The 23,745-nt window shown below is 34.1% G+C and overlaps 1 protein-coding gene across 1 annotated transcript in view; it reads right to left on the bottom strand.

The window, feature by feature from the left end:
* tou (toutatis) overlaps positions 1-23,745 on the bottom strand; it is a 510,442-nt gene that overhangs the window by 385,628 nt on the left and 101,069 nt on the right. The window lies entirely within an intron of this gene.

The following is a 23,745-nucleotide window of genomic DNA, read 5'->3' as shown; positions in this document are numbered from 1 at the left end:
TGGTAAAAGGGAATAATGATGTGCAAAATTAATTCCTTCCAATAATGCCCATTCATTCTAATAAAAAATATAATGTAATATAAAGAAAGAGATTATTCAGAGGCAACGTAGAAATCGATAATATATGCTGTTCAATGCAATAAATGCCCTTTTACAGCGCATGGAAGAAAAATACATGGATTAATCTCCTGAATTGTAAATGCAAAACCATTGTAGGTTTAAAAACGTCCTTCATAATATCCGCTCCTCATCTCGTTCCGGTATCCGATATTTTTTGTAGTGTGTCTGCTTACACCAGCCCATATACAGTGACCTCACCTCTCTTTGATTTGAATAATTTTCTCACCATCCCTTGCTATCAATTCTCTCCACTTTCCTTACCCGACGCCCTATGATCAAATAATCCATGGGTCGTTTGATATAGTGAAAAACGGAATGAGAAACGGGAGGGGAATATAACAAACGAAGGTTAACAAAAGATCTGTAGGATAGTTACAGATACAAAAGTTTTAGGGTTATACGATTCATCAACTCTGTTTCACTGTCAGTTATATACTATATATATAGATATACATACACACACACACACATATATATATATATATATATATATATATATATATATATATATATATATATATATAATAATAACAATAATAATAATGTTTATTGGACAAAAAATATTTACAGTCAAAGATTTACAAAAAGAAAAAAAGACTCAGTCCAAGCCCATGTGGAGCAGAGCTCTTCGGGCAATAGTACAGCAAAATAATATCATCAATTAAGTAAAAATAAAAAATAAAGTAAATATGGATATAGATATACAAAATGTACGCATACATAAACATAATCATATGTATACAAATAGATACATATAAATGAGAATCTTAGCCTAAAAACAAATGGAAAAGCATATTTATATGATAAAGAAAGATGGTATATGAAAGCTAATGGTATATACATTGAAAAATTGTAGATATTAAGCAAAAAACTCAGTAAAAGAACTAGTTTTACAAATAAAAAAATATTCTAAACAATGAAACATACTTGCGTTGTGGTTAGGTAGGCAAGTATAAATATTTATTAATAAAGCTTAATACCCAGATAACAGATTTGTATATGATTTCTTAAAAGACCGAAAGCTAAGCAGTGCCTTTAGATAAGCGGGCAGAGTATTCCAAAGTTTAATACCTTGGTATAGATACGATTGCTCGCATCTATTAATACGTATGAAAGGAAGAGTTAAGTTTGAATTTCTTGTTCCATATGGATGAACTGATTGTTCCTGAATTATTTTTCGTCTTAAATCTGGAAATTTGTTCAAAATAAGTGTTTGGAACATCATATTCATTAAGGAGAGCTTATAAGTGTCTTCCAGCTTCAATATCGAGAGAGACCGGAAGAGTGGCGATGTATGAGCTAAGTAATCACTGGAGCTTATGATTCTTACCAGTCTTTTTTGAATTACAATTAATGGTTGCAAGACATTTCTACTACTACTCCCCCACGCCGTATTGCAGTAATTTAGGTGAGGAGATACTAAAGAGTGATACAATTGTTTTATAATATATAAGGGGAAATACTCTTTTAATCTATATATGATACCCATTACTTTGGCAATTTTATTAACTGTCATATTTACATGCTCACAGAAAGTTAGTTTATTATCAAGAATTATCCCTAAAAATTTACCACTGGACTTCTGATCCAGAGTGTGATATATATATATATATATATATATATATATATATATATATATATATATATACACTGTATAAATCTATACATACACACATTATATATATATATATATATATATATATATATATATATATAATGTGCGTGTGTGTGTATACACATATATGCCTACACAATAATCCATTTGTACTAACATGCCGGCCACCACGATTAATCAACACCATAGTCCCTGCCATATAATCCAGTGACTGTACCACTGAATCATGGTTGAACCCTTGTGGAGTAAAACTTGCACAACATTAGCCACCTCATACACCTACACAAAGAGTTCTTCTCTCCTAAGCCCTCGTGCCCCCTTACTCCCTGGTACCTGTGATGTGAACTGCAACAGTTCAACTTAAAAGCCTCAACTTTTTTTCTCTCATTTGCATTCAACATCAATACATCAATTAAACCAAGAAGAGTTGGTTCGACAATCGCTATTTTCCATTCCCAACTTGGATTCCTAAGTAAAATCTTTTGCATATTATATCCTGCTATCTTTGTTGCCTCTCTCATTCTGTGACACACAACTTTTCTCATCTTATAACCCCCTGTTATGTTCACTGACAGATACTTATTTGATTTCACAATTATATATATGCACGTGTACTCATGATTTCATCTAGGTAATTGAGGCTATATGACATAGCACTAGAGCCAGAAAGTCGCTTAATTGTCAGCTACAACTGGGGAAACACTCATCAATCTCATCTGGCTTTAGAGTAAATGTTTAAGAGGTTATATATATAAAAAAAAATGAAAGAATTGACTTGGAAATGAATGTAACGTAAAAAGCTCAAAAGTGGGTCTCCAAGGAACCATATAGCAGAGGACCGAAGAATTGGTCTTTACACCCTTTAGTGATGGCTACAGTCCACTGCGTGAGTTACACTGGCAGTACTAACTCCCTCAGCGGATATATATTTCAGGAAATGATTAATCAAATCTAGAACTAACAATAGATGTTACCATATACTAAAAATTACTAAAATCATTTAAACATAAATCTTACATACAAACATACAAACAAATGAATGGGGTGACAATTTCCTTTCGACTTTACATAACAGAACGCTTTAGATCTTATATTTTGAATGCTCGAGTAAATTAGCCCCTTGAGTTTTTGGCTACTTGATGCCATTAATGAGGGTTTCCAAGTCCAGCTTCCCCACCCGCGTCCAAGTTCACAATTTCCCGATAATACAAGTGAAACCAAGCAAGCACTCCCCTAACCCGCCAATCCCCCCCCCCCCCCATTCCAGACCCAGTGAAACCCCTCCTGAATCCGACAAACCATAAGGAGCTATTACTTCTTCTCTTCTCCTGTCGGCAAGTAGGTTTGTTATCAATAGCCACCATGTTTCCCAAGTCACTAGACAAAGAGAGAACTAATGGGGGAGGCACGAGGAGAATTTCATTTCAATGCCAACGCTTCCTTTACCGTGGGGTGGATGAAGGCCATTGGCATCTATAGTGTCTTCCAATTCAATAAGATAGATGGCTCACGATGGTGGTAGGAATAAATCTGACCACCTGATATATTGAAAAGGTACAATTTTTTTTTTGATAGAAACTAAAATAGAAAAAAAAAATATTATATATTATGCTATGCCATAATTACTTATATCTTTCTTCCAAAATCAATCACATACTATCATCTTTCGTTTTGACTTGAGAACACAACAAAGAAAACTTGCCTAATGTAACATAAGGGTCATGAAAATACAGAGAGAGAGAGAGAGAGAGAGAGAGAGAGAGAGAGAGAATGTGACTATATACAGTAGAGAGTAGAGCATGAACCCGATTGTATCAGCCAGCCAAGAAATACGGGAATCTGATTCCAGAGAAGGAAGAAACCGAAGGCTGGGCCACGATGATGGCACAGGAGGGAGGGAGGGAGGGTGGGTTTGAGCAGTTGAAGGATGACTGGGATAGGGAGGGCCTTCGGAGAGGATGGCGGAGGGGGGGAGGGGAGAGGGGTGGGAATGCCTTCCAGCCATGATGCCTATTGATTTCTTTTCAGTTTTTGGAGTCTGCCATCGACATGTGCCAAAGGAGGCGGCTTCTCAGGCTACTACTACAACCCCCTCCCTCCCCATCCCACAACAACCGATCTCCCATCTCTAACGGCCCTTCCAACAGCAAACTAACAACCCATCTTCCAACACGATACTCATCATCCAAAGTAACTACCAGTACTTCTTTGAGGCATCAGTGCCCTTTATTCGAAAATCTTTTGATGAGATACGTACCGAAATCTATCTTTATTTCCGTTTGTGTGTTCTTTCACTCACGTCCTCAAGAGAAAATTACTCTCAATGACACTGAAGTAGAAGCAAACACTTTCGCACGAGCTTTCATTCTTTTATTTTGATTAACTTACGATATGTTCTAAATAAACTGGTGAAAACTAGAGAGAGAGAGAGAGAGAGAGAGAGAGAGAGAGAGAGAGAGAGAATTTTCCGAGCATCAAATCTATTAAAATATGACACAAGCAAAAGATCATCATTTACGGGACCTATGAACAACAGTTTAAAAATATGGCTTATAACCATGTAAATATGGCAAGCAACACGTCGCTTACATACCGCTCAAAGCTTGAGGCAAAAATGTTGAGTCGCCATCATAAGGGAAGCCAGTAAATGAAATGTCATCAGCTGCTGCAAAATAACACTAAAACACCGAGAAGGAGAGGATGTTGATCCCCTGCCCTTCAACATCACCACCGATTCAAAAATCCTCAAAAATGGTAACAACAACGAAACGTGACTAGAACGTTAAGAGAAAATGTAATAAAAACATAAAAATTCACAAAAACAATCATATACACAAACAAAGGAAAATATCAAAGCGAGATAAATTAATTAATGAAGGGTTGGACGGAGCTGAAAGACAAAGACCAGATATGACAAAGAACACGAAGCTCAAAAACCAAACAAATAAGCATGACCCAAGAAAAGGGGATGAGCGAACAAAGGTAACCACACAAAATAACAGTTGATTAATCAAAGGATTACAAGCACAACATGAATATCATTAATTACTATTATTTTCCATCAGATCAGGTCAACCGATATCTGGCGATATCATATTCTCTCTCTCTCTCTCTCTCTCTCTCTCTCTCTCTCTCTCTCACACACACACACACACACACACGTAAGTGCTCTCAGACACAAACACCGCTTAAGTTTGAACTTCACATTACGACTTAATAAGGACACATTCCAGTAATGTGATCATAAAAATAACAAATCAAATATCATAATTATTTATCAAACTGGAAAGATAATCATTATTCAAGAATAAAAATAACTGGCAATAGCTAATTTATCAGAGGATTAATGCAATTATTCTCAGTTTAGCCAAGCCCTTAAATGACATTTCCATCATCATAAACAGGCTGATATACTCAGTTGAAATTCTGAGATTCTACAAGAAATCACCTTTGATAGACGCAATACCAAGGCACTGGCATTTTATAAGAAAAAAAATGAAATTGGTTGATGAAATTAACAGTCTTTTCCGCCTCGACTCTATATCACTTTACATCAATGAAAATGATTAAGGAAAATATGGGTTCATTCGCAATGCGTACAATTTCAAACCTTGTTGTGAACAGAAGGAAAAATAGAAATATCAAATAAATAAACCTTATTCTACCTCTAATTCTGATGAAGCAGGCCTTTCCTTTCGATCCTTATTTAACAAATAGCCTTTGTCTTTCCCCACCGTCCTTTTCTTTTCAGACACGTCGTATCTTGCAGACTCCTCCTCCTCCTCCTCCTGAGATGGAATCAGCCATCTTATTCCTGTTCTCTCTTTTTCTAAATTTGACATATTCTTCTTCACAGGGTCGCATTTCCTGAACAGCGTTTAGTTACGTCTCGGGACTCACATATAAATACCTTAGGACTTATTTGCAGATATAAAAATAAAAATAGATAAGAGCAATATGCTGTATAATCATCCAAGTGTGTTTACTTTAACCAATAATCACATCATTTCGACCTCCATGACCTTAATTATAACGTCACCAAGATTTACACGCATCCGATAGATGATGACAATACTCACACTGACAAAACGTCACAATCAAAATTACAGCAATAATGAAAATAACAATAAGATTCCAGGACCATCTGAGGGAGGACGTGTCTTGCAAAGCACAAGTTATGATTATCTATTTATTGTTAGACTATTTTCGAGAAGGCGAAGGTTATAATTACTAAGCGCCATGTGTCATCCCCCAACCCCAACCCCCTATAATAAGCGAGGGAAAAGGGAGTGGGCTTTAAGGAGGCGGGGGGGGGGGGGGGGGTATTCTGCAGTCACACAAATGAAATTAGCAAGACTATTATAAAAGCCATGTAATGAATATTGCATAAGTATGCAAATCATATTACTTATGTAAGGAGTGCAACTCAAGGGAATAACTATGAAGTTTGGCTAATAATCCCAATTAATACATTTAATATCAGATACCTAATGAGAGAGAAGGGGGTACGTTTGAGGTCAATGGCACGGAGAACATTTATAGGAGACGGGTTTACACCATTCCATTATTTGAACTACACTGGTGTGTAAACTTGTCACCAATAAAAAGAAAATAATTCCCAATTCACAACAACCAAACTCCCTCCAAACTGAATGGCTTAATCTAAATTTACAAAATTCTGCCAAAACACTCTAAGCTTCGTGTTAAAATATTTATGTGCCTCGCATTAATGCACCATTAAAACTAATATGCTTTTCCTTTCATCTTTTTCAATTTTAAAATGCTTGAGAGAGAGAGAGAGAGAGAGAGAGAGAGAGAGAGAGAGAGAGAGAGAGAGAGTGAGTGAGTGATGAACACTACTCTGGGACCAAAGCCTCTAAAATCATTGGCGTTCCTCGTCCGTTATGTTAATTTATATATTCAGCTCAATGCTAATTCCCACAGAATATCAGAATGGTAATCGGAGAATAAGGATCGTGCTTTCTGCTTTCTTCATCGGGGGAGGTAAAGGAGAATGGCTGACTAACAATGACGCTCCCAGGTAAGAGAGGAGGGTAAGGACAGACACAAGAAAGACTTGAACAAAAGAGACGAATTGGGGAGAGAAGCGAGAGGGGAAGAAATCCTGAACGAGCGATAACAGGGGACGAAGGAAGAGGTGTGCTCCGTGGGGAATGGCCTCCCTTTTACTCATCAGGTCAGGGGTAGTACTACGGCCGCCAGCCAGTGTTGTTGGTAAGTGCATTACCCGTGGTCTCATATTAAACGACTCTCATCCCCCCCCCCTTCACACACACACACACACACACACACACTCTCTCTCTCTCTCTCTCTCTCTCTCTCTCTCTCTCTTCCTCTCATACCGCCTAGAGATGGGGAGCTTATGCATGAACAATTTTCTTACTGAATAAGTGATTAATTTATTCAAAGTTCTGTCTTTTCCTCTTCCTCATTTACTTATGTTCCGAAACCACCTATAAAGGAGATAAAGCAGTGTTAAGATATTTCATATTCCGACAAGAAAGAAAAACGGCTTGCGATTCGCGAAAACATTTCAAGCACGCAATAAGTAAATTGCCAACTAAAAGTCTCAATAGAATTATATTACTGACCAAAATTATATTACTTAACCAACTTACAATGCAATGATGTCAGAGCGCTCCCGGAAAGAAAATGACATCAATATGATGAAGACACACATGACAACATCGCTGAATTAAAATGTTGATTCTCGCCAGCACTGCATCGGTTCAGTTTATAATGACGTCATCACTATAGGAATTTCCTGGGTTGGCAGTCGTCCTGTATGCTTATCCGCTGCTACACACACTGACTATACAGTTTAAATGCGGATTTCACAGTGTCACGGTAAATACGTACAGATACTTATATTCGAAATTGAATTCCATTTAGTTCAGTCCAAGAACTAAGGAGTAATTCTTAACTTTCCAATATACTTATAAAAGCGTTCATAAATTATTTCTGACGCGTCATTCATTGCTTACCTCAAAATATACATAAAAGCTGATAACCATCTCAAGAAATTGTCCACATATCGTAACCTCGGTTCCTTACATTATCCTCTTCTTTTATGAAAACCTATCATTGAAAAAGTTGCCTAAATAAACCAGTTGAAAGTTCTGACAAATCTCGAAAGATAAACTACATTTTCGTAACAAAGTCATTCCGTGTCAATCCTTCTCTCATCAGTGAATCACATTTTCTTCAAATGCAATATGTACTAACTAGACCAGGCATGGGGCAACATGCGGTCAGCGGGTGTGACGTTGTTGTGCGGCCCCCCAAAGAAATTCAGGTTACTGAAACTATATGAATAACCAAAATTCATTACGCTCAAATTTGGTCTTCAAAGTTCCCTTCTATCAGTAATTATCATTATTATCATAACGAAATAATGAAAAAAATTCAGTTTCATGCAAACTTGCACAGTAGGTCTGGATCTAGTCCAGACTTTTTTTAAAGTTAGCAAAAGGTCCCGCTTTATTTCTTTTTTACTTTTGTGAGTGTTGTCCGGCTTTGTTCACGTTTGTCTCACTGCTTTTTTGAGCTACAAAACAAAACTTTCCCCATGTTAATAGTATAGTACTGATATTTTGTTTAATTTTGCCATTTCACTATCTGGGTAACTATTACCCGTCTTCTCCGACTGCCCCGATACCCAATGAAGTGATTGATGGAATACTACAGACTGTAAAGCTGCCTAAGTGCTGCCCCTTTGCAGCTGCTGAAGTCGGCAGAATAAAGGGCCGAGAAAGTCAACCGAACTTGCCGAAGGTAGGATGGTAGTAGGCCTATACACACACACACACACACACACACACACACACACGTATATATACATATATATATATATATATAGTATATATATATATATGTGTGTGTGTGTGTGTATACATTTATAATGTAAATATATATATACTATATATATATATATAATATATATATACTATATATATATATATATATTATATCATATAAGATATGCATATCATATATATATAATATATATATATATAATATAGTTATATATATATATATATGTTATATAAATGTCCTGCTTTCATAGAAAAAAAAATCTGGTCACATTACAATAAGACAAATAAAACAAGGAAGAATTGCCATAAAATCAGTATACTGTATATTGCACAAGTAACATTTCTTGCATACGTGTATTATCATACAGACCTCACTCGCTTGGATATATAGCAGTAAAATGTGACCCCAAGTTGACGAACAGGGTTTCCCATACCTGAACTAGACTAATGAATCGACTTTTTCCCTCAATGGGAAAATATTTTGATTTATTCATAAAACCTAACCAGTGTTGAGAGTTTAACAGCAATGTCAAAAGCATGCACCCTGTGTGTACAAATCATGTGTATATACACAAACACAAATACCTGTACACCATTTCATCCAAAGCACAAAAGCATATGGCCGTAAATAACTTTCCTTTTACCTACAATGTTTGCGAGTTCTCCTCCACCAGTAGTTCCTAGCAAAGACTCGTCCTTTCAAGATGGCTAAAAATACAAGAGCGATATTTGTCTTTCACTCAACCAAGACAATGGTGCGACGAGGTTCCGGAGTTTTACGCTCCTCTTCGGGGACTTCACAATACAGCTTTCATAGAATGACTCAACAAGAAATTTGTTTTAACATGACGCATCATCGGGAACTCGGAGCATATTTGCACTTTATCCTCAGGTTCCAGAGGTTAATGACAATTTGTTTTTAATTCTCAATATTTTGCTTAAATTATAAAACCCTTTCTAAAAATTCATTGTTGAAAATTCACGTTATAAATACAGTGTATCACTATATTATTAAGTCATTCAAAAATCGTAGGCCACATACAAAATGCTCATCAATGAAAATACAAAACTTCCAAATATCTACTCCCTCTGTGATACACTAACTGCTGATTTAACTCATGTAAAAAACTGGCTACTAGCAAATAAGTTAACCTTAAATGAAAGAAAGACATACTTCATAATCTTTTCTTTGTGTAGAGTTCCAGATAACATAAGGGTTGCTATAGGAAATCACACTCTGGATCAGAAATCCAGTGGTAAATTTTTAGGGATAATTCTTGATAATAAACTAACTTTCTGTGAGCATGTAAATATGACGGTTAATAAAATTGCCAAAGTAATGGGTATCATATATAGATTAAAAGAGTATTTCCCCTTATTTATTATAAAACAATTGTATCACTCGTTAGTATCTCCTCACCTAAATTACTGCAATACGGCGTGGGGGAGTAGTAGTAGAAATGTCTTGCAACCATTAATTGTAATTCAAAAAAGACTGGTAAGAATCATAAGCTCCAGTGATTACTTAGCTCATACATCGCCACTCTTCCGGTCTCTCTCGATATTGAAGCTAGAAGACACTTATAAGCTCTCCTTAATGAATATGATGTTCCAAACACTTATTTTGAACAAATTTCCAGATTTAAGACGAAAAATAATTCAGGAACATTCAGTTCATCCATATGAAACAAGAAATTCAAACTTAACTCTTCCTTTCATACGTATTAATAGATGCGAGCAATCGTATCTATACCAAGGTATTAAACTTTGGAATACTCTGCCCGCTTATCTAAAGGCATTGCTTAGCGTTCGATCTTTTAAGAAATCATATACAAATCTCCTGTTATCTGGGTATTAAGCTTTATTATAAAATATTTATACTTGCCTACCTAACCACAACGCAAGTATGTTTCATTGTTTAGAATATTTTTTATTTGTAAAACTAATTCTTTTACTGAGTTTTTTGCTTAATATCTACAACTTTTCAATGTATATACCATTAGCTTTCATATACCATCCTTCTTTATCATATAAATATGCATTTCCATTTGTTTTTAGGCTAAGAATCTCATTTATATGTATCTATTTGTATACATATGATTATGTATATGTATGCGTACATTTTGTATATCTATATCCATATTTACTTTATTTTTTTATTTTTACTTAATTGATGATATTATTTTAGTTGTATTATTGCCCGAAGAGCTCTGCTCCACATGGGCTTGGACTGAGTCTTTTTTCTTTTTGTAAATCTTTGTATGTAAATATTTTTGTCCAATAACATTATTATTATTATTATTATTAAATAAGGTCGATCTGAGAAAAGGAAAGAAGCAGATTATCCAAATTTAACGAAACAATTAATTGGACATTCTTAATAAATATTAGCAGTGGCTTTTATAATCTTCCGTTGTTAGTTTCCCCAACATTTAACTACCCGAGCTTTCCCGTCATTTACGAAAAACATCTAAATTCTGATTTCTCTTGTAACCCCAAGGAAGAAGCATCTTATATTTGTGTATGATCTAATATAAATGGACAATTGTATTCCCGCCATTATTTATCACGAGCCGTCAAGGCGAAGATACAGCAAGAAAACAGAAGACTTGAAAGAATTCGACTTCTTTCTTTGACTAGAAAGATTATTATTATCTTCTAATTTCAGTGAAATTTTCTATATTTGCCAACTAAGATTATAAAAAAAATCGAATGCCCACGACTTCTGCCATCACCCTACGGCTAATGAACTCGAAGTTCAGACTTCAGCTGGCTATCCTGTTTCCAGATACTTTCATCCATGACCCTTACATAACTAAGTTATTAGAACGAAGGTACAGTACTTTGGTCAACTTTGGTGGGGAATATAATATATCGACCCCTCTTACATGACGAGCATTTTTGTGGCAGGGATACAATATGAAGATGTGTCTAGTTCATATAGAAATTAGTCCCATGCCTAAAATCAAATTCAACATCGAATATGGTAAAGTTCCTTTACTAAAAAACGATTGAATAAATGAATAAAAAAAAACCTAAACTTTTACAGGAGTTCAAACTCATAACCTTCACAGATAATCCTGTTTCCTGATCCAGTTTTAATTTATAACAAGCTATGCACGTATATTTTTCCCATCTAAATGTAAAGAAAAATTACAATGTCTCAGAATCTGGACGCTTCATGCACATTCTCCTGGTCAACACATAAAAACTACAAACGCACCAAGGAACCAAAACATTTAGAAAAGTGATATTGATATTGTGCTGCTTTGAAGGTGAAAAAAAAAAAATACTTTCGACATCCCATCTACCAGATTATATTCATACGCAATTTAGTTAACAAATTCATACGCAACATTAATAGGAAAATGAAGAATTCTGAACTCAAATTAATTACTAGGTTAATTTAATGACATAAGCTCACTTGCTCGTTAAAGGGGCGGTGTTGCCCCCTAGAAGGTGGGGCACAGAAAATTCAAAAGGACTCCTCAAAAGTAATAAGAGAAAACACAGGATGAGAACTGTTCTAGGTATGAAATGTAATCTACAGTCTGGTTTAAGACAAGGATTTAGGCAGTGCCGCCATCAGCAGAAGGGAGCCAGAATTTGGTTCTAATGCATTTTCTATTCTATCAAGACAGAATATTGTATTATAATAATCAAATATGTATTTTTGCAAAAAGATTACTAGATTAGAATTATCAAATAGATATTTCTGGTTTATATCTATTATTGTTATGGAAAAAACTATTATTTCGGTTAGGTAAAATGTTAATACATAACAAAATACAATCAATATGGAACAAGGAAAACCTTTTTCATACATCCACTAGCTTACACTCGTGTTTATTAGTATAAAAAACTCCAAGACAGTAACATCTCCTCAAACCTTTATTACTGCGTAACAAATTCTGGCACAGAAATGACTGATTACTGTTGAATAACAATGGAAGTGGTTGAAGCGAGCCAGGTATCCTGGACTTTGCTGAGGAGCAAATTAGTTAAAGAAACTGAATTGGACCCTGAAGGGAATCGCAGGTACCTAATTGCTCCCCGGAGGGGGAAAGTTGTCAAGAAGTGAGTGCACTTACTGGGAATACATGGAATTTCAATCTATATAACTTTTATACATCTTTTGAAGAGCATAGGAATGATGGAAACTTTGACGCAAAAATTATAGTCATAACATATAAAGTCATTGAGAACAGAAAATTATGTTTTTATCTACATCTCAGATGGACATTATATATGTGTATACATAGATATATATATATATATATATATATATATATATATATATATATATATATATATATATATATGTATATATATATAAGTATATATATCTATATCTACATCTATATATATATTGACGATCTATCGCTGAGGCATGCGATGTATAAATTTGTCACTATGCTGGAGGAAGGATCAGAAAAACGAAATTCTTGGACTAGCGCTTTCGTATTGTCATACCTCTTCAGGTCCAATTGATACAAAGTTAAGTACAGGATCAAAGTCACCTTTGCGACAGCAGTAAACAAGAAATAATACAATAACATAAAAAATTAGCACACAACTAGTTTAAAATTATAGATAGTTTAAAAATCAGTGAGTTTAAAAATTACAGCTAGTTTAAAAATGACAATTGTTTAAATACATTGTTTATAAGTAGTTCATCAAGTTTATACATTCCTGGGCTATTGTTGATCAATTTTACACGGTTTTTCTTATGATACATGATTCTATGATATTGCGTTTTGTTATGTCCTTACAATATAAAATTTCTTTTGCCCCTTTCCAATTAATAGTGTGATTATGGTTATTCATATGCTGAAACAAACTACTTGTTTGGTTTCCTGTTCGAACATTATATCTGTGTTGTTTTAGTCTCGTTTCAAGGTCTTTACCACTTTGTCCTACATATCTTTTATTGCATTGATTACATGGGATTTCATAAACACATCCATTGCTTTGTACAGGTGAATTTCTAATTAACATATCCTTTAAAGTACCATTTTTAAAAATAACATTAACATTAAAAACTTTGATTAATCTAGGAATTGTCAAGAAATTATTGTGGAAGGGTAAGATGAGAAGGTTTTGCATATTAAAATCAGTTTTAGAGTCAGTTTCATTAAAAGTTTTCTTTGCTTTATAGAAAGCTGTGTCGATAAAATTCTCCGGGTATTGTAAATTACCTGCAATTTCCCGGATCTTCCCAAGCTCAGCTTCAAGGAATTGAGGGCAACTGACCTGCAGTGCCCTTAAAAACAGAGATGAAAATACCATAATTTTTGTCCTAGGATGATGATTGGAGTAAAAATGAACGTATGAATCCACATTTGTCGGTTTTCTATAAACTGAGAATCTAAAACCTCTATCATTTCTTAAAATTAACACATCTAAAAATGCCAACCTATTGTCTACTTCTATTTCAATTTTGAATTTTATAGTCGGAACTAAATTATTTATTGCTGTTAAAAACATGTTTTCATTTTTGTTGATGGGCCAAGCACAGAATATGTCGTCAACATACCTTACCTTGGCCCATCAACAAAAATGAAAACATGTTTTTAACAGCAATAAATAATTTAGTTCCGACTATAAAATTCAAAATTGAAATAGAAGTAGACAATAGGTTGGCATTTTTAGATGTGTTAATTTTAAGAAATGATAGAGGTTTTAGATTCTCAGTTTATAGAAAACCGACAAATGTGGATTCATACGTTCATTTTTACTCCAATCATCATCCTAGGACAAAAATGATGGTATTTTCATCTCTGTTTTTAAGGGCACTGCAGGTCAGTTGCCCTCAATTCCTTGAAGCTGAGCTTGGGAAGATCCGGGAAATTGCAGGTAATTTACAATACCCGGAGAATTTTATCGACACAGCTTTCTATAAAGCAAAGAAAACTTTTAATGAAACTGACTCTAAAACTGATTTTAATATGCAAAACCTTCTCATCTTACCCTTCCACAATAATTTCTTGACAATTCCTAGATTAATCAAAGTTTTTAATGTTAATGTTATTTTTAAAAATGGTACTTTAAAGGATATGTTAATTAGAAATTCACCTGTACAAAGCAATGGATGTGTTTATGAAATCCCATGTAATCAATGCAATAAAAGATATGTAGGACAAAGTGGTAAAGACCTTGAAACGAGACTAAAACAACACAGATATAATGTTCGAACAGGAAACCAAACAAGTAGTTTGTTTCAGCATATGAATAACCATAATCACACTATTAATTGGAAAGGGGCAAAAGAAATTTTATATTGTAAGGACATAACAAAACGCAATATCATAGAATCATGTATCATAAAGAAAAACCGTGTAAAATTGATCAACAATAGCCCAGGAATGTATAAACTTGATGAACTACTTATAAACAATGTATTTAAACAATTGTCATTTTTAAACTAGCTGTAATTTTTAAACTCACTGATTTTTAAACTATCTATAATTTTAAACTAGTTGTGTGCTAATTTTTTATGTTATTGTATTATTTCTTGTTTACTGCTGTCGCAAAGGTGACTTTGATCCTGTACTTAACTTTGTATCAATTGGACCTGAAGAGGTATGACAATACGAAAGCGCTAGTCCAAGAATTTCGTTTTTCTGATCCTTCCTCCAGCATAATGACAAAACTATATATATATATATATATATATATATATATATATATATATATATATATATATATATATATCTACATCTATATATACTGTATATATATATAAATATATATATATATATATATATATATATATATATATATATATATATATATATATAGTCTACAGATACCAACAAAATTTGATTTCTATATTCTACACATTGCTGTACCACGTCTTGAAATGAAAATTTGGTCAGTGCAACTTCTACCTTTTCTAAATCCTGCTTGTTCATCTCTCAGCTTTTCATCAATCTGTCTCTAGTCTCTTCAGAAAAAGCACATTATATATTTTCATGACAACTAACGTAAGTGTGATGCCTCTGTAATTATTACAATCAGTCTCCCTTTTTTACCATTTTCAACAACACTACTAACTCCCATTCATCAGGAGAGCCAGTATTTAAAAACACTCAGCATCTGGACCTTCTACACCATGAATAGAAAGTATTACAACTCATTGAAATGTCGTTCTCAATCATCAGAAAGTCATCCTGAAAGACTAATTTGATTTACAAGCATGCAATTGAACACTAGATAAGACTGTCGTTCTCCGTCCTAAGAGGCAAAGGCGTTTTACCCTTCAACAAAAATAGCTCAGTTGAATTCCCCCATTCGTCACGGAGATTCTCGATACTATTATTATAGTCGCCGAGTACCGAGTAGGATTTTGGAACGATGGATTTTGAGAGAAAAAAACATTTGTGTACACACACACATTATATATATATATATATATATATATATATATATATATATATATATATATATATATATATATATATATATATATATATAAAAACTGTATATATACAGAAGACTATAATCCAACTAAATAAACAATGTAGTCTGCGTTTCATAAATAGGATCCATTCTTTTTAATGTTTTCATGACCTTTTCCTTGTATAATCATATAACAAAATCATCTACTGTAGATTCTTCTTTAAACATCTTATACAATTTCTAAAGGACTATTTTCCACTGAAACCAGTTATACCCAAATAAAACTACGTTTCCAAAAATGAAAATAAATTCATATTCTTCATTCTGTTACAAATCATTATGAAATATCAATAAGGTTTCGCCTCATGTCCTCATAAATATATGTGCAAGAAATGGTGTAACTTTAGTTACAAGTCAACAAAAATGAAAAACTACAAAAAAATCTACACAAATTCGGCACAAAAGAAGGTTATAAACGACCAAAACATTATTCTTGAAGTTTACTACTTGCCCAAGTTATATTATGATAAATATCTAAATTCTACATGTGTGTATATATATATATATATATATATATATATATATACACACATATATATATATATATATATATATATATATATATATACATATATATATATACATATGTATATATATATATGTGTGTGTATATATATAAACGTATGTATCCATGTATGCAATATCGGTATTATCAAGGTTAAATCAGAGATTTAAAAAAGTTCCAAGTGATTCCATCCTTATAAATGTAAATCAAGAGCAATAGGAATGCAGAACATGGTCAACTTTGATTACTTAAGAGTTGGAGAATGAACTCTAGTTAATTTCAGTTTAATTAAAACGGTCGTCAGCTGAATACGATAAGCTTTTGGAGATAATCTAACAAGGATTATGTTACTGTCACTCGCTCTCCCTTTCAAACTGTAAAATTGCGGATTAATTTCATAGCCCGTGAAAGAACATATCTTAGCAGGTTTCACAGCATTAACGAGAGAGAGAGAGAGAGAGAGAGAGAGAGAGAGAGAGAGAGAGAGAGAGAGAGAAGGCGCGTGTGTAAAGATCAATATATTGCAAGGAGACGGGAGCTTCGTCTTTCCCCTGAGTGATGTCTTCTCAGTACTCAACACACGCCCCGTTTAGTTTCGTCTCCTTCTGCCGCCACAGGATTCTCCGAGAAATTCGCTCGGCAAGAGAGAGAGAGAGAGAGAGAGAGAGAGAGAGAGAGAGAGAGAGAGAGAGAGAGAGTGTGAGAGAAAGAAAAAAAAAACTTCCATCTGAAATGGTTTCTCTAGGCCGTCTCCTTCCTTTCCGACCACTACGGTAGCCATTTTGGGTTAATTAACCAATGCAATAGTAATGACTCAATAAATAATTAAATGCAGAAATCTAATAAATAAAAAATTATCCGTTCACTATAGAAATACAGGACCAAGACACCCAAACACTCATTGAAAGAACCTACTCGTCACTCTATATCGACGTAAACAATCAAGAAGGAAAATAATTTACGATTATTGTCGGCATTTACCTCGTATGCCCTCGTCTCCATAATGCATCAGCCAACCTATCGACACTTTCCTTCTTTCTTTCTTGCTGCTCTCCCCGTTTGGTCTCACCGCAAAGCTACGCTCTTATAACTTTCCTTTCTCCTTGCTTGTCTAGTGTCCCTAACCACCCCCTCCCTCCACCTACCGCACTGTACGGTTTTCGTCTAATCTCTTCCCTCTCTCATCCTCCTCCTCTTCGCCCTTCCATTCCTGTGTTCCTCGTGAATCTCCTTAAATCTTCCCTGTTCCTCTTCCATCTTCGGAGTAAGCGAGGCGACGCCATTTGTTGTCCAAAGCTGACAACCACGCTTGATTGATTGTTATTATTCCTCCTCCTACTTCACTTAACCTTGTTTAAATATTTGTGTATATAAACACCACAGAACACCTGAATCATAATGCTATTTATATCTCGCAACACTTGACAAACATGACGGCGAAGATGCGTTTGCTCTGATGCTGTAGTATTACTTTCTTCCACAAATGTAACAAAACATGAACCGCATCTTCAGCGCTCCTCCTCTTCCTCTTTGAAGGAGCAGGAGGTGGAGGGACATGACAACGAAGAAAGCGCGGCCCCAACCTTCCTCACATTTCAGAAAAGAGAAGGAAAAATCGGCTGCCTCCAGGAAACAAAGGTTCTAACAAAAGTGATACATTACGGTTGCGAAGAAATATCACCCCAGAAAATATCAGCTTTGGAGAGAAATATTTCTTAACTAACTAATTTATTATTTGGAAATAAATACACATTCTCTAGAAAACATTGAAAAAATAATAAAGTAATGCATAAAGAAAACAAAACTTGTTTATATGAAGGTTAAATATGAACCTCAGCGAACGATCCCAAATAGTTAACGAGGTTAAAAATGAAGTTTCCTAAACATGAATTCGAAAGAAAGATTAAATGTCTAACCTAGTCTTATCCTTTACTACTGTTATCCAAAAAAAAAAATATTAGAATACACTTATTCATCAGTGATCCCCAAATAATGTTAATACTTATTCATTATTAGACTTTTCTTCCAGTTACAGCATTAACACACATGACACTTGAAAATAAAAAAACTAATCTTGCCTTCAAGGCACAGAAAATTATACTAATTATGAGAAAACCGTATTATTCACACGTCTAATAACAAAATATTCAACACAACCTACTTATATTAAAAAATAAAAAAAATCCCCATTGCTTTCTCTTCAACTATATACCGTTACTTTTTAGACGGATTATATACGTAAAACCCGACTTAGCACCTCACCATTTATGGTCTACATTAGCTTTCTACAGTTTAAAAATACAATCCTCTTTGCTTTCGGTTCACCACTCTTAGCTAGGCACAGAGCCGGTTAAGGTCACTTTCAATGTACTTATAAATTCTGAACCTTTTCTTGATAAAATTTTGTTTATTAAAAATCTTAAATAATTTGTACAACCCAAACTCAAAAGAGCCATTCTTTACAAGGATACATTGATGTTCATCGGAGAAAAAACGATAACTTCATCACATAATAATAAAGATATGTTATAATAGATATTTTCTTCTTTTCTGAATCGCTACAGTAGTATGAGTCGCGAAGTCAAAGACAAGAAAAAAAAATTACCTTATATATATATATATATATATATATATATATATATATATATATATATATATATATATATATATATATATATATATATATATATATATAACAACTATAAAATTCTTCTTCACTCAAGGGGTTAACTCTTACTTGACGGTCCACTCGGCCACACTATGCCATGTTTCCCTATTTCCTCTCCTCATTAGGCTATTTTCCCATTTGGAGCTTTGAGTTTTAAAGGATCCTGCTTTTACAACCTAGGTTGTAACTTAGTTAATAATAATAATAATAATAAAATAATAATAATAATAATATAAATGTATTACTTTCTTGCACAAGAAATTATCTGATTCGTACATTTCCTGTCTGTTTTTCTTTAAATAATATATTTCTATTACATTTTACAAATCGATAAAAACGACGATTAAAAAAAAAATATTTATGGAGCCCAGTGAAAACATCAAATACCCTTCAAACAATCATCCTCGTCACGAATAAATACGATTATTTCATAGTAAATGCGACAGAACTTCATAAGACTTCTTGTTATCTTAAAAATATCGCAATCTTTTCTATAATATTTACGAAAGTCTATCACACTAAAAAATCTCGTAACTAGAGTGAATGAAAATGATTCACTTTTAAAATGAAACTAATAAAAGATAGCAAAGATTTCATTCCCCCAATTCACATCCAACACCCAAATACAGTGATTGAAGATCAGGAAACAAGAATGCTGTTTTTTACAGCATAACCTTTCCCAAGTCCCAATATCTCTAGAACTTTACAAAAGATTTTTTCGAATTCCCTAATAGCGCACTCTCTCTCTCTCTCTCTCTCTCTCTCTCTCTCTCTCTCTCTCTCTCTCTCTCTCTCTCTCTCTCTCCAATATACCGTATATATACATTCTTTCGATATTTGATATATCCTCACTTTCAAGGTCTCTCTCTCTCTCTCTCTCTCTCTCTCTCTCTCTCCAATATACCGTATATATACATTCTTTCGATATTTGATATATCCTCACTTTCAAGGTCACCATCTCTCTCTCTCTCTCTCTCTCTCTCTCTCTCTCTCTCTCCTCTCTCTCTCTCTCTCTCTCTCTCTCTCTCTCTCCAATATACCATATATTCAAGTTCTTTCGACCTTTGATGTATCCTCACTTTCAAGGTCTCTCTCTCTCTCTCTCTCTCTCTCTCTCTCTCTCTCTCTCCTCTCTCTCTCTCTCTCTCTCTCTCTCGTTTGCATTTCTAAATCCCTTTACTCCAAGGTTTACTCGCACCCCATTCATCTGTGTTCGCTTCCCCCTTCTTCCCTTCTTGTTTCCAACCACAAACGTCAGGAATTCTTACAACGTTTATTTCCTGTTTTATCTGTCACACTACTCCGTTATCCTTCATACTTACACTATTATTTAGTACTGCAATATTCTTCTGTCTTCGTATTTTTTTTTTAAATTTTGCTCTTTGTCTTATTTCCTTTTATTCGTTGTTCGTTTCATAATTTATTTACCATACCACCTCTCTTGCATTTTTTTTTTCATTCTTTAATTTATTTCATAACCCCAAATAACCTTGCAATTACCTAACAACGTACATAACTAGATAAATGCATTAGTGTAAAACTTCATTAAAAGGTGCATGAAAAGATTCGAGCTTCAACATATGTCATTTTGTCGAAGAATTTAATGTTGGATAAAAATTTACTGCCTTCCTCATTAAGCTAATTAAAGCAATAATGATACATGAATAGAAGTAGGAAAAGTATTATGTTCAAAATATCTTGGTTTTAACTAAAAATCTGCTGAAGCTCTCTCGACATCTATCGAAAACTTAGGCTTTAATATTTTCCAGGAAATACAACCCACTTGCTCCGCTTTGAGAGATAGAGTCCATTAACCTACAAATGAAATATGGTCAAAGATTAATTCTCACTTACGCGTAACAGGATAATTATTTTCTATTATCCAGGACGATAAACAGTTTCCATTTCGCTTTTATATACTTGCCTATACAACTCACAGTAACTTCCAACAAGTCATCCATTTTTATAATGCTGTTGCATTTATATGTGAATATATATCAGCTTATCTTTTATACAAAAATATTATAGGGCTCATATGCACCGAGAACATAAACTACTGTATATAAATCAGAAATTAGATTGAATAAGACAAAACATACATAAAGGCTGCCTTTCAATAATAACCACATGCCGTCACCTAATTTAATTCAGTAAACGTTGTATAGACTAAGAAAAACAATGTATTCTTCGGTTTCTTTCACGTACAAATCCTCCAATTATGTGAGAGAGAGAGAGAGAGAGAGAGAGAGCGAGAGCGAGAGAGAGAGAGAGAGAGAGAGAGAGAGAGAGAGAGAGAGAGAGAGAGAGAGAGAGAGAGAGAGAGAGAGAGAGAGATCCCTAAGAACGAAGATCAATAAATCCCGACGTCTTCCCATCCCCTTTGATTTTCCGTCCTTTGATTGGACGAGAAAAAAAAAAGAAAAAAAAATCCCGAGTTTTCCTTTAAGACACAGAAAAGAGATTGACGGTAAATATGAGCAAAGGAAACGTTTCAAATATTCCAGACGAGAAAAGAATGATTTCGAACAGTTTCATTAGAGACAGTAATCTTTCACACTAGACCAATGAAAAACGAGAGAGAAATTGCATGACCTATTTTCCAAAACTATCTTCTTGAAGCATAATCATTGACAGAGTGTGTGAAATCATTCGTTCTGTTTGGGCCAATGTATGTACAGCTTAACTAAGGTCAAAGGATTAACGCGTTAAAAGCTGCCAGAGTAATCGATGTTAATGAAAGCAATGTTAATTACCATCAGTACAAAAAGGTTGCATACGGTTTGTTTCCATTCCCCTTTATTAGTCTCTTTTCTCAAAAGCGATTTAGTTGCGGTCATCAAGAAAATCGTCTCACGTTCCCTATAAATACGATGCACATACTGTGTCGGTGCTTTCATTTCATTTTGCTTGACGATGCTCTAACTGATATTTTCCTTTCTTATCTTTCATGGCTTTATACACTTTTTAAGCCCATCTCGAGTTAATCATAAGGATTTTCTGTCTTCTATGAATATGGAAATGAATAGATCTGCTGACCCCTAACAGTAAGTCCTACCAATTCCCACAGCGATTAAAGTAGCTTACATAAATAGCATTGGAACATCAACTGCCCTTTCAAGAAAACTGATAAGATGAACAAAATGGCACTTTGCTATTCATACCTGGTTTTACATCTTCAACAAAAACAATGAAACAAGATTAAGTCAAATACGCTGTTGTTTCATATCGCGTTGTCCCATATGAAATACGCTGCAAGTATATACTGTATTACATTGATAATATGAGGAAGTTGGTGTTAAACAGTTGCTAGTATCAAAATTTCATCAAAAAACGAGAGAGAGAGAGAGAGAGAGAGAGAGAGAGAGAGAGAGAGAGAGAGAGAGAGAGAGATTCAAATCGCGACATAAGCAAACGCTTAATTTGGACCCAAATCCGGATATAGCTGAGACAGCGAAATGCGGATCAAGTGATATTTTTCTAATAGAAATGAGTGCGATTCACAAATGTGTTTCCGTACAACTGATCATGATATCATCGTTAAAAAATATTATACAACCTTGAAAAAAGATTTGGAGTTTTTTTAAATATCAAACAATAAAAGATGCCGACTTCAAATTTCACCCCGATAATCTAAATCTTTATATTATATAAATTGAATAAGTCTCGATAAAACAGTATTAACAGTTATTCCCGACAGTAGGTAACTTTTGTTACTCAGTTTTTCTGCATTTTTCATTCATGAAAACCTTGCATCTCAAAACAAATTCTACTTCCAACAACTACATGTTAAGGCTGATAACCGACGCAGGGGAAATTCCGTATGGCACAATAACCTTATTTTCCATAGTGACACTATGTGTGTGTGTGTGATTTAAAAGCTGTAATATAACATGGCGTGCAAGATATATTTCTATGAAAAACAGCACTGGCTGTTCAACTAGAAAAAAAGGTAGTCTTCTCGTGAACCGGAAACAGCAAAGCCGCAATCCTCAAATCATCCTTAAAGCTGAAGTTAGATGCTATCATTTAATTGTCAATTGAATTAACGTACACAAACATCCCCATATCATATACAGTATATATATATATATATATATATATATATATATATATATATATATATATTATATATATCATACACCTATTGACGCAAAGGGCCTCAGTTAGATTTCGTCAGTTATCTCTATCTTGAGCTTTTAAATAAATTCTTCTTCATTCGTCATCTCCTACATCACGCTTCATAGTCCTAAGCCATGTAGGTCTGGGTCTTCCAACTCTTCTAGGTCATTGTGGAGCCCAGTTGAAAGTTTGGTGAACTAATCTCTCTTGGGGAGTGCGAAGATCAAGCTAAAACCATCTTCATCTGCCCCTCACCATAATGTCATCCACATATGGTATTCGAGTAATGTCTCTTATAGTTTCATTACTAATCCTGTTCTGCCATTTAACTCCCAATATATATATATATATATATATATATATATATATATATATATATATATATATGTATGTATATATGTGTATATATATATATATATGT

The sequence above is a fragment of the Palaemon carinicauda genome, chromosome 2 (assembly GCF_036898095.1).
Source record: "Palaemon carinicauda isolate YSFRI2023 chromosome 2, ASM3689809v2, whole genome shotgun sequence".
NCBI lineage: Eukaryota > Metazoa > Arthropoda > Malacostraca > Decapoda > Palaemonidae > Palaemon > Palaemon carinicauda.
The sequence above is the reverse complement of the archived record's forward strand: the minus strand, read 5'-3'. Positions and strand labels throughout refer to the sequence as shown.